We start from the raw sequence: 12,116 nt of genomic DNA, 5'->3' as shown, positions 1-12,116 counted from the left end.
CCTTTCAAGGATGGAAGATATCCGTCGCTCTGAAGGTAAGACCAACTAAAATAATTATTCATATTCATAATCCTATACCGATAATTCCACATCCAAGGAAGTTCATTATTGGAGTAGAGTCTGGTTTGTGGGTGCAGCTAAATATTTCACAAAGTCTTAAAATTTCTACCTTAGAATTTACCTCGCCGCAGTGCAATTGAAATATTATAGTCTACTAAATCACAAAACGTACCTCCTATTTTTGCATTCTTTTCAGAGCCGGAGCCGGAGCCGGAGCCGGAGTCGGAGCCGGAGTCGGAGCCGGTGCCAGAGTCGGAGTCGGAGCCTAACTCTCCCACTTCTAAAAGAAGTCGGTTTGGGCTGTGGGATGAATGTAGTAGCAGTAGTGTTTATCTTGCGCCTGAGGAAGAGCTGAAACTGTACCTGGAAACCCGTCAAAGGATTGACGACGCACCCGAAACACTGTTGGCTTGGTGGAAGCAACATGCCTGCCTTTTTCCGACACTGGCCTCCCTAGCAAAACGTATCCTCACAATACCCGCTTCGAGCTTTAACAGCGAGCACAACTTCAGCCGAGCGGGTGTTATATTGAGTGATAGGAGGAGCCGAGTCTGTCCAGAAACTGTTGATCGGTCCCTCGTAATCCACAACTTCTTCTTGGTACGAACTTTTGCAGTCCGTGTAGTTTTCATTATTCATTTACTTTTTTTTTTGCAGAGCCAGCCTGGCAGCCAAGAAGAGGCAGACCTTTTTAAGGAGGATTGATCGATTGGTTGACTACTGGACTGATTTGGGTAGTGGCGCTGTTTTCCCTTGTAACATAGTTTATGTTACAAAAATGGCTGGCGAATGGTAGATAATGTGCAACTCGAGACCCCATACACCCAACCTTCGGGTAGTGGTCATATCACCTCTTATCTTACAACTCCGATTCTCAACCTCCCCGTGGTGCTGGCTGGGGTGCGAAAAACCTTAGCGAAGATCGGGTTCCCAACCCCGGTGGATGCTTTGGTCGCATGCTAACTGAGATAGGGGGCTCCTTACGCGTAGGCTTACCAGAATGAAATACAGCAAAGTAGGACTTTCGATGGGAAAAAGAAGGACGGGTGAGTACAAATTTGGAAAAATAACTGGTACTCCACATAAATATCATAGGAACATTTTATAACATTTTTGTAATCTTATTTTCATCACAAATTCTGGAATATTTTGACGTCCTGATCTCGAATATTATATTTAAAGCATCTTTTCCAAATTTTCAAACAATCAAAGCTTACCTCCGAGGGGTGATGACTGGAACACTTGAAAAAAAATAAAAGCGACAGACAAACAATTTCCTACAAGAAGAGCAACAAATGCGGTTAGAATTTGGTACATTTTCGGTTTGACTTCCATCGACTTTTTTTTTTGTAAAGCAAGGGCAAAACGAAAAAATGCGACAACTTCCATTTATTTTTTCCCGTCCTCGTGTAAACTAATAGTTCGCTGATAATATGCTGCAAATTAGTATTTTTCCAAAAGTTTTTGATATCTAACCGTTTACTCTTAAGAGCAAGCTCACTGGTGTTAGGAAAAAGTGGTAGAAATTTTGACATTATTAAAATTTTACCATGCAAAACTGTTTTCAAGATCTTGCGGTGATGTATTTTTTTACAACACTGTTTCTATTTCAGCCGTATGTGATAAAATATTGCTATTTTTGCATCACAGCATGCGAAAATCCAACACGTGTTGTAAAAAAACTAGAAGGCCACAGATCTTGAAAATGTTTTTGTATGGCAAAATTTTCAAAATGTGCCGTAAGTGTCAAAATGTCTACCACATTTTCCCAAGACCAGTGAACTTGCTCTAAGGGATAAATAAACCGTAATCCTAGACAGAATATTCGAACGGTTAAATCGAAGCCACCATTTGTGTTTTTATTTATTAGCAATAAAATCGCTAAGATCACTCATATTTTCTTTGTTCTTTTTTGTATTCCCTTTACGGTTGGATTGGCTATCAATTGGATCGTCGGAACTGAGCGCTGTCTGCTCAAAAGACCGATGACTAGATTAAGACTGAGATGACTAGCGGCAGCTTTTCGGATTCCAGTTCCAGCGATAGGAGCTCCAGCGGAAGTTAATCTGGGGGTTTCAGAAGCGATTTGTGCCGTTTTTCCAGTTCGGGAAGTGTCAACATCTTCAACATCATAATCACGCTCACGTCTCTCTCACCATCATAAAATAACCAGGTAAAATTTATATCTATTTAATTGAATGTACTGTTGTGAATAATATCATTTTATTTAGGATTGCCAGGAAGGAAAGAAACGAGCTTGGTGGAGTCATTCGAAGGCTGCAGCTCTGAGCCCTAATCTGACCGGAAGAAATGTTATGGAATTTCCCGCTGCGAATGATAGGTATTCCCTCAAATTCTATTTTTTTTTTCCTAGTGATTTGAATCGGAAGAGAAAGATGTTTAATCCACACCATTCTGCCTTCACTCTTCCTTCTATGAAATAACGGACCCTTTTTGCCCTTTATTTCTTGAATTACCTGATCAGGCTTCAGAGGTCTTGAATAGTTTTGATTTAGCCTTTTGTATTCATTTTAAATATTTTCTACGACCCAAGTATAAACAAGACAACACGTTGCTACGCCAATTGGATATTTCGCAAACATCATTTGATATTAAATACGGATGAGAAAACTTCGAAAAGATCGCTGGTCAGCTTCGTTTGCAACAAAATATGCACAATATTTTGGAATGTGCATAAAAATTTATTTATTCATTGAAAATTATTTAAAGCATTATTTTTGTGTTTTTCTTTGTTTTTTCTACAGCAACGTATCAATGCTAACGGGGCCAAAACATTCATGAAGTTGATACCGATCCAAAAAGTGGTGCTGATGGTCAGTCCAAGTCACTGGGATTTGGAGAGAATATCTCAGTTTCTCTGCGCCGTTTTCCCCCTTCCTGGGAATTGAGTTTGTAACGGGTACATCAAATCGAAACAATTTATTCATAATTTGCTAAATATACTTAAACCAATTGAAGAATTCATTCATTTTAATTACTTAAATAAATAAGCCTTATCTTAATGTAACAATAATTTATATTAATATTCAAATACATATGCCAATAGAAATTTCGCCGTAATTAAAATAATTAAAGACAAGAACGAAACAAACACCCACTACCATATGAAGCACCACCCCAAATGAACAATCATCAATCATTAACACATCTGAGTGACCGACACAATTCTGGCGGCAAGCACGTGACTCTAGATGCTATCTTCTGTAGGCCACCGACCACTTTCTTATTTTGGCGTCAGGTGAATGACCTCTTTCGGGGGCTTTTGTGCACCTATTTTGGCAGAGCAAAAGTTGGGCCTCTATTTTCGGGTTCAGAAGGGGAAGACGAGGACTACTCGAAGAATTCGCGAATTGGGATTTAATTGTTTGACTTCGCGATTAGACTCGTTCGTATCGGGTAGTTCCGGTTGCGAAGTCAAGCTAGATCAGGTCGATCAGCGGACGATTGAGACTCCAAGCTCACTTACGTCCGGTGATTAGTAGAGTCAGGATCAATTAGTGTTCTTTTACTTAGGTTCGACAGGTAACTAAGTTCAGTGTGTGATTCCGAGACTAGGTTCCCTTATCTAAAAACCCTCTTTTTCGCATTAGTCGGTGTCAGGAAAACTAAAGGGCAGCTTAGGGAAGTGCAGTGCAAAAAGTGGTGCATTTGACTAATAGGTAGGTGGAGACCCGAATGGGCTAAATTTACAACCCGTACCGCCAAAATGTGCAACCCCGACATGTGTTTAACCATCAGCCACAGATACGCACACCCGCCGCAGCTTCCATCCTAGAGGAAGGACACCGGGCCGGTCGCGAACCACCGCGGGGTCCCGCAACAACAACTCCCGCCAGTTTCGCCACCACCACCCAGCCACATTGAAACGCGGCGCCACAGCCGTTTGCACCACGAGGGGCCGACAGCAAGCGGGTTGGCAGCTGACAGACGTACCAACATTCGCCGAACGTTTCACCCAGCCAAACCGAAACCGAATTCGACCAAGCTTCCAGCGGGCCACACTGCATAGCTGCGCAAATGCTATGCGGTGACCGGCCGAACAAAAAAGGTTCTAATCGCCCCGTCTTAGCTACCTGCATAGCCCTCGACCAGCAAACATCCGCCGGGAGAGCGATAGGTAGCCGCAAAGGAGCGACTGAACGCGACGAGACAAACATAAAGTCCCGCCAACAGCTAGCAGTTCGAGTGAGTACTCATAGTAAACCCACCCATATTCTTTAGCGATTGTTATACCTGGTATGTTTTCGCAGCTTTTACCGTCTCTTTTAAGCCGGATAAATAAAGTGTTTTTCACACTTTCTGGCGGAGAAATTACGTTTTTCGGACTGGCGAGCCGACGAAAGTAGCCTTTTCACCACCCACGCGGTGGAAAAACCGAAAAATTAAATGAAAATCAAATGATTTTCCCAAGCAAAATCGCTAAGTGATTTAGCGAAAACCAAGCGTCTCCACCAATATGCACTGCTAGGTAGAAGTAGAAAGAGGGAAAAAATCGTTTAGGCCTAAACAGTATGATGTAAACACTACACGACACACATCAAAATCAATAAAACGAAATCAATTATTGTAATGGAAAAGCGAATATTTTTGTAATGATCGACTGATTGGGATAACTGGGAAGGGAGTCACACGCTGTTCGTTGTTCGGGATTTATTTTGTATCTTTACTGCGGAGATTGGCCGTGAATCCAATCGATTTCTGTCTCTTCTGATCCAGGTAAGGGGTTTGGTCTTGTCCGATGATTAGCGCCCCTAGCTTGCTTTCGTAACGAACAGCTAACTCTCTTTTCCACGGATTTCTCCCGGGTTTTGTCTCGACTTCGGGGCGGCCCTTAGGGGTCGAAGTACGGATCCCTTTTTAGAGTCCCTTCCGCTTCTTTCCCAAAATCGGGAATCAAAAGGAACTCGCGACCGAGTCTCATCAGCTGGGCAAGATAAGAAAGGGTAGGTGGTCTTCCAAACGGAAGTGGCGCTTAAGCCACCTGCTTAAAACCGGAAGCGTGTCGGGCCTCTCGTTATATTTGGCGCCCAACGATAAAAGGCATTTTTTGAATTTGAAGTCACGTAATATTGGAATCAAAATACATTTGTAAAGTATCTTCAAGTAGTCGTGAATCGCCGCATTTACCCTCTTTATAGAAACTGGGTTGCTTCAAAAAAGATTGTTCGGATATTGCTATTGCATTGAAAAATTTTGCATTCATTTGGGTTATTAAAAATTTTATTATTTCGTTCGTAAAAATACATATTGAAACCATTTTATATTGTTATTGCTAGATAAGGCCTAAAATTAATTTGTATTTCTTTTCTCACCATATATAATTTATTCTCTTTTTTTGTTTATAATTATACACATAGTAGTCGAAACTCTTATACATTTTTTTTTTCGCCATAAGTTCGTTTTTTTATTTACTTAATTTTTTTTTACCCGATTATTAAAAACATTTTCTTTGAATTACAATTTGAATTCATATTTAATTATATTGGTTTAAAATATCCATTAGTTCTCATAAATTGTTTCGCCTTCATTTAATAATTTCCGCCGTAATATCTCTCGTCCTAACATTTCTCGATCCGCATACGTCACCGGAACGGTTGTTCCGAAAACCTTTTGAAGATGATCCGTTATTTCCCAAGACCGGAAGATCTAAACGAGGAAGAAGTAAACTATGAATTAGTCATTAGGAATCAAGCAGAGTCGGTGATGAGATTAGATTTGTGCGGCAAGCAAAGGCGTTTGCGAAAATTATTCCATGATGATAAAAAAGAAAAAGCAGACTACGCTTCTGGGGTAAATATTACCGATGAGGCACCCCACATAGAGGGGAGGATTGAAAATCTAAAAAAATCTTTAGACAAGAAAGTCGAAGCTAAATATGAATCAAGGGTCCTACATTATTGGATGAGAGTGAATCGTTCAGTTACTCTGAACGAGGAACAGGATTCAATGAAATCTAGTCTTTTGGACAAAATAGAGAAATTGATATCCGTTTACAGATTAGGAAGCAACTCCGTAGAAAAAGAACAAGAGAAAGGGCAGGAGGAAACCGAGGGGGCAACAGGTCCACTTAATAAAGAATCGATGACGAAAGCGTGGAGGCCTCGGGAACAACATCAGGTTGAGCATCCTTGGGAACTCAAACAGCACCATGACTTAGGACCAAAAGATCACATCAACACCAGAACAGGTACCAAGAAAAAACTCATAGAGCAACCAGGAGGGGAAATACTAACACGTCAAGAATTTGACCAGATGTGGCAGGTAAATAGCAGGAAACTGCAAGAATCATTCGAGCGGGAAGTACACTCCTTAAAGAAAAGTCTTGAGGACAAAGACGAGCTTATTTCTCATTTGTACAAAGCAAATGCAGAGAAAGCTTATCGAAGCGCACATAAAACCCGCCAACCAAATCATGGGTCAGGGTCAGATTCCGAAAGTGAAACTTTTGGGGTACATAAAAGGCCACTGAACAGACCGGGGGTCAGAAGTCAATCGTCAGACAGTTCTTTGGATAGGAACAGCGCTAGAAACTACCGAACTCCTTTCCAACAAACCAGACGTAGTTTAGAGTCGTCAGGATCCGCTTTGCTCAGAGACGAGCATGCCTACTCCGCTTACAGATACCGCCGAGAACATATTGGTAGGGTCGAAAAGTGGAAGCTTCGTTTCAACGGAGATGCGAAAGCGATGTCAGTCGAAAATTTCTTATACAAAATTAATAAACTAGCAGAACGAGAGGGCGTTCCAAAGCAGTCGGTTCTCAGAGACATCCATATGCTGTTGGAAGGCACAGCAGCAGACTGGTTTTTCACTTATGTGGACGATCTGAACACATGGGAGGTTTTCCAACAGAAAATAACTCACCGTTTTGGTAATCCAAATATGGATAAAGGAATCAAAGATAAAATTCAAGATCGGAAACAACTCAGAGGGGAGACTTTCGTGGCTTTCGTTTCAGAAATCGAGAAGTTGGAACGGATGTTATCCCGACCACTCTCGAGGAGGGAAAAATTCGAGACAATCTGGAAAAACATGCGTCCACAGTATCTTTCCAGACTTTCGACTATTCGAGTCAAGGATCTAGATCATCTGATGATCTTGAACCATCGAATAGACGCCACTAATCTCCAACTCCAAAGCCATATATCGGAACATCCTAACCGTAGATGGGTCAACAACATTGAAGTAGACGATTACGATGATTATGAGTATCTGTCAGGCGATCCCTTACCGGTGAACGCAATTCGAGGACCATCTACACAAACACCTACTTACGGAACACATCAAACGTACAGGGAAAATATACCAAATCGTTCAAATTTCAAAAACCAGCAAACTCCGCAACATCAGAACAACACTCCGAAACAAGATATAAATTCCCAAAATCAAAGGCAACATTTTAGAAACACTCCATTCAATACGCCTACAGGCAGTCGGGTAGACGATCATACCAGTAGTCCACAGTATGTAGATCGAAGGCCTAACGGACGCAGTGAAGAACGACCAGCTCATTCCGCGGGTTGTTGGAACTGTAAAGGCGAGGACCATACCTGGAGACAGTGTACGAGGCCGCGAGTCATATTTTGTTTTCAATGCGGGAATCTGGGAAGAACATTGAGAACGTGTGAGAGATGCCCAAGGACGTCACAGACTCGCACAGTCAATAACATCCAGGGAAACGAGTAGAAGGGTGTGAGCGGGGGATAGCTAACACTCTGCAACCGAAAAGCGTTCCCACTAATCTCAATCCAAGAAACTACGACCCTTTTTCCCAAATTTACCATATCAGAATAAATTCAAAAAAATGCCCTCACATCAAAATAAAAGTTTTCGATACTGAAATTGAAGCTCTCCTGGACTCGGGTGCAGGAATCAGTATTTTAAACTCGGTTGAACTTGTAGAAAAATACGGCCTTAAGGTTCAACCAGCGAACTATCAAGTATCCACGGCAGACGGGACTAAATATAAATGTCTGGGCTACATTAACATACCTTTCTCATACAAAGGCCACACAAAAGTTGTGCCCACGATTATCGTTCCGGAAATCTCCAGGAAACTGATCCTAGGGGCAGACTTTTGGGATTCGTTCAAAATTAAACCGATGATCGACTTAGGACACGGTCTCGAAGAGTTAGAAATTACAGAGGAACAGGCAGAACCACTTTGCTTTGCGATTGAACCAATTCACAACCTTCCAAAAATAGAGGATCAGGAAGAAGACGATACCTTAGACATACCGATTTATGAGGGACCAACAGACTCGACACCGGATCCAGAGGGAATTGAAACCGAGCACGAACTATCTTTCGAGGACAGAAAACGACTCACGAGTATCATCAAAAACTTCGAGTTAACATCAACAGGAAATCTAGGGAAAACCCACCTGATAGAGCATGAGATAATTTTAAAAGAGGGGGCAGTTCTAAAAAATCCACCTATGTACCGATGCTCGCCTTACATGCAGGATGCGATCAAAGCGGAAGTGGAAAGGTTTAAAAAATTAGATGCTATTGAAGAATGTTTTAGCGAGTGGACCAATCCTTTGGGACCAGTCCTAAAAAAGAACGGGAAGGTGAGGGTATGCCTTGACTCTCGGAAGCTTAACAAGTTGACCGTTAAGGACTCCTTTCCTATGAGGAATATGCAGGACATCTTCTGCCGTCTAGGGAAAGCCAAGTTCTTTTCGGTGATTGATCTAAAGGATGCCTACTTCCAAATCCCGTTGAAAGAGAGCAGTAGGAATTTCACCGCCTTCCGAACGCCCGAAGGGGTCTGGAGATTCAAGGTTCTCCCATTCGGAATCCAAAACGCATCCTTTAGCATGCAGCGGCTTATGGCGAGGGCATTAGGTTTCGACTTGGAACCTAACGTCTTCGTCTACCTCGATGACATAGTCATTGCTTCTAGTACGTTCGAAGAACATTTAAAGTTGTTGGAAGAAGTTGCAAAAAGGCTAAGATTCGCGAAACTAACAATTTCATTAGAGAAATCTAGATTCTGCAGAAAACAAGTAGTATATCTAGGTTACTTGCTGAACGAGTCAGGAGTGGCCATAGACACTACTCGCATACAACCAATTCTCGACTACGCGCAACCGAAAAATCAAGAGGACATAAGACGACTTTTAGGATTAGCAGGATTTTACCAAAAATTTATAAAAAATTATAGCAAAATCACTGCACCTATCACCGATCTCCTTTCGAAAGAACACAAAAAGATGACATGGACGAAAGAAGCTGAAGAAGCTTTCAGGGAGCTTAAATCCGTTTTAACATCGGCACCGATTCTAGGGAATCCAGACTTTTCGAAAATCTTCACTATAGAGTCTGATGCGTCCGATAGAGCGGTAGGGGCAGCACTTGTCCAGGAACAAGAGGGATCAACAAGAATTATTTCATATTTTAGTAAAAAACTAAACCGCACACAAAGGCGTTACTCCGCTGTGGAGAAAGAATGCCTTGGGGTGTTATTAGCCATTCAGCATTTCCGCCATTACGTGGAGGGCGTGAAATTTCGGGTTATAACGGACGCTAGGAGCCTTTTATGGCTGTTCAATATGGGTACCGAAACCGGTAATGCCAAATTGCTCCGTTGGGCATTGAGAATTCAGGCCTATGATTTCGACCTGGAATACCGAAAGGGCAAAGCCAACATTACCGCCGACTGTCTTTCGAGATCAATACCAATAGAGTGTATTTCGATAACAGCAATAGACGTTGAACAGGATCAGCTAATGGAACAAATTCGTTTACACCCAAGCAGATACCCAAACTACCGAATTATAGACGGAATTCTCTATCGTTACGTAACGACCAAGTCCAAACTTCAAGACCCTAGATTCGATTGGAAATGTGTCCCTAAAACCGCGGAAATAACTGGAATCATCAAGCTTATACACGAAAAGGCGCATTTCGGCATCGAGAAAACTCTCGCCGCAGTGAAGGAAAAATTCTACTGGGCCAACATGAATAACGACGTAAAAAAATTCTGCCTAGAATGCTTAACCTGCCAGGTGAGCAAGTCAGGCAACTTGAATATAACACCGCCAATGGGATCGCAAAAGCCAGCAGAGCACCCTTGGCAATTCGTTACGTTAGACTACATTGGTCCTCTACCACCCTCAGGGAAAAACCGCAACACCTGCCTTCTGGTGGCTACGGACGTCTTCACGAAATTTGTCATGGTACAACCGTTCAGGGAAGCCAAAGCCCATTCGTTAGTCGAATTCGTCGAAAACAACATTTTTCATTTGTTTGGAGTACCCGAAATTGTGCTAACTGACAACGGCTCACAATTTATTTCCAAATCCTTCAAAACATTACTGGACACCTACAACGTATCACACTGGCTCACGCCAGCGTACCATCCACAGGTAAACAATACCGAAAGGGTCAACCGAGTGATCGTGACGGCGATTCGAGCAACGTTAAAAAAAGCACACTCCCATTGGGCGGACAACTTGCAATCTATTGCCAGCGCGATCCGCGACGCGGTTCACGTTTCCACGAAATACAGTCCATATTTCATCATGTTCGGTAGGAACAGGATTTCGGACGGAAGTGAATACGCCACGATGAGAGAAATGCAACAAGCACCAGAAACAAATCCGAAATCACAGGCGGAGAGAACAGACTCGCTATTCCAGCAGGTGAGAGAAAATTTAAAACACGCCTACGACAAACACGCAAAGACATACAATCTCCGTTCTAACACCAACTATCCGAAGTACGAAGTGGGAGAAAAGGTCTTAAAGCACACATTCGACCTTTCAGATAAAGGCAAAGGTTTTTGCAAAAAACTAGCTCCGAAATACGAGCAGGCGGTTATAAGAAAAGTACTTGGAACAAACACCTACGAACTTGAGGATGACAGTGGAAAGCGCCTCGGAGTGTTCCACAGTACAAACCTTAAACGCCTACACACAAACAACAACAAAACCTAACATAATGATATTTTTTCAGCTATGCACCTTTTAAGAGACCAGTAACAAAACCGATTCAGGGAATATTTTTAGTTTCGAAGGACTCGCGAGGAAAGACTGGGTTCGATCCGAGCTGAGGGAACCGAAACAAGTTTCAAAATAAGAGTTTGTCAACAACAGAAAACTCTTCCAGAAGTTGTTTTTTTTTCAACAGAATGAAAGACGACTAAAATTTTTCCTCAGCTATGTAGCATCGACTATCCGACGATAAACCGACAGGGACTAACAATTTCGATGGACTCGCGAAAGACACAATTTATCTAAGCTGAGGGTACCGGAATCCAGGACACAAAGTAACTAGAGCAACTTTCGAGCGCGGGAAGGAACCTCTCGTCTAACGGAAAAACTCTTAAAATCGGGCTGAACCGATTGCGCATTTGTAAATAGTAAAATTAGTAGTGTTAGTTTCCTAATTTCCTATTCATTACTTTCTAAAATTAGTCTTAGGATAGGTTAAAAAAAACTCAAAAACAAACTCACAGTTTCCTTTGAGAGAATCCAGGAGGCAGCCTTTTTTCAGCCTTGGGCGACGAAAGGGCCATTTCCCGCGAAACCCGGTCAGCAGTTCAGATCCCGTAGACATCTTGGAAGCGGAATCAACATCATCCAGGGACTCATCTTTCGAAGCCTCTACAATTTTTCCGAGGACCGCTGCTGAAGAGGACGTGCTTCACATCGTCGTAGTTTCCACCTAAAAAAATTGAAGAGCAGTTTACTAGCCATTAAGTTGCATACTTACCTGCTTCGATACAATAACAAAATCCTTGCCACCCCCGCGTTGCCGCTCCGTCGTAACCGTCTGTTGATGCCGTTCCGTTGTTGCCGCTCCGTGGTGGCTGTTTCGTCCGAACCCTCTTTCGGAACGCCACCAGACTACGTCCGCCCAGTCACGGATCCTACCGAGGATGGCCGCTTCGTCCAGGATAACCGTCAGCGAGATCTGAAAGTAAACGTGAACAAACAAACCTGACCAATGTTGGCTGGAACGAAACAGCAATTTCACCATACTCGTCACGTAAGAAGAACACTCCCGGACAACAGATGCTCCTTCCT

At 42.5% G+C, this 12,116-nt stretch overlaps 1 long non-coding RNA gene across 2 annotated transcripts; it reads left to right on the top strand.

Moving 5' to 3' along the window:
• Positions 1 to 855: 855 nt before the first annotated feature.
• On the top strand, positions 856 to 2,962 carry LOC129740428 (uncharacterized). 2 transcript variants are annotated; one of them, XR_008736238.1, is made up of 4 exons: positions 856 to 1,106; positions 2,042 to 2,233; positions 2,292 to 2,401; positions 2,826 to 2,962. It is a non-coding gene; the product is annotated as an uncharacterized LOC129740428 (long non-coding RNA). The 2 variants fall into 2 exon arrangements; XR_008736237.1 differs by lacking the exon at positions 856 to 1,106 and having other exon boundaries at positions 1,733 to 2,233.
• The last annotated feature ends 9,154 nt before the right edge of the window (positions 2,963 to 12,116 follow it).

The sequence above is a fragment of the Uranotaenia lowii genome, chromosome 1 (genome assembly GCF_029784155.1).
Source record: "Uranotaenia lowii strain MFRU-FL chromosome 1, ASM2978415v1, whole genome shotgun sequence".
Classification (NCBI taxonomy): domain Eukaryota; kingdom Metazoa; phylum Arthropoda; class Insecta; order Diptera; family Culicidae; genus Uranotaenia; species Uranotaenia lowii.
The sequence above is the reverse complement of the archived record's forward strand: the minus strand, read 5'-3'. Positions and strand labels throughout refer to the sequence as shown.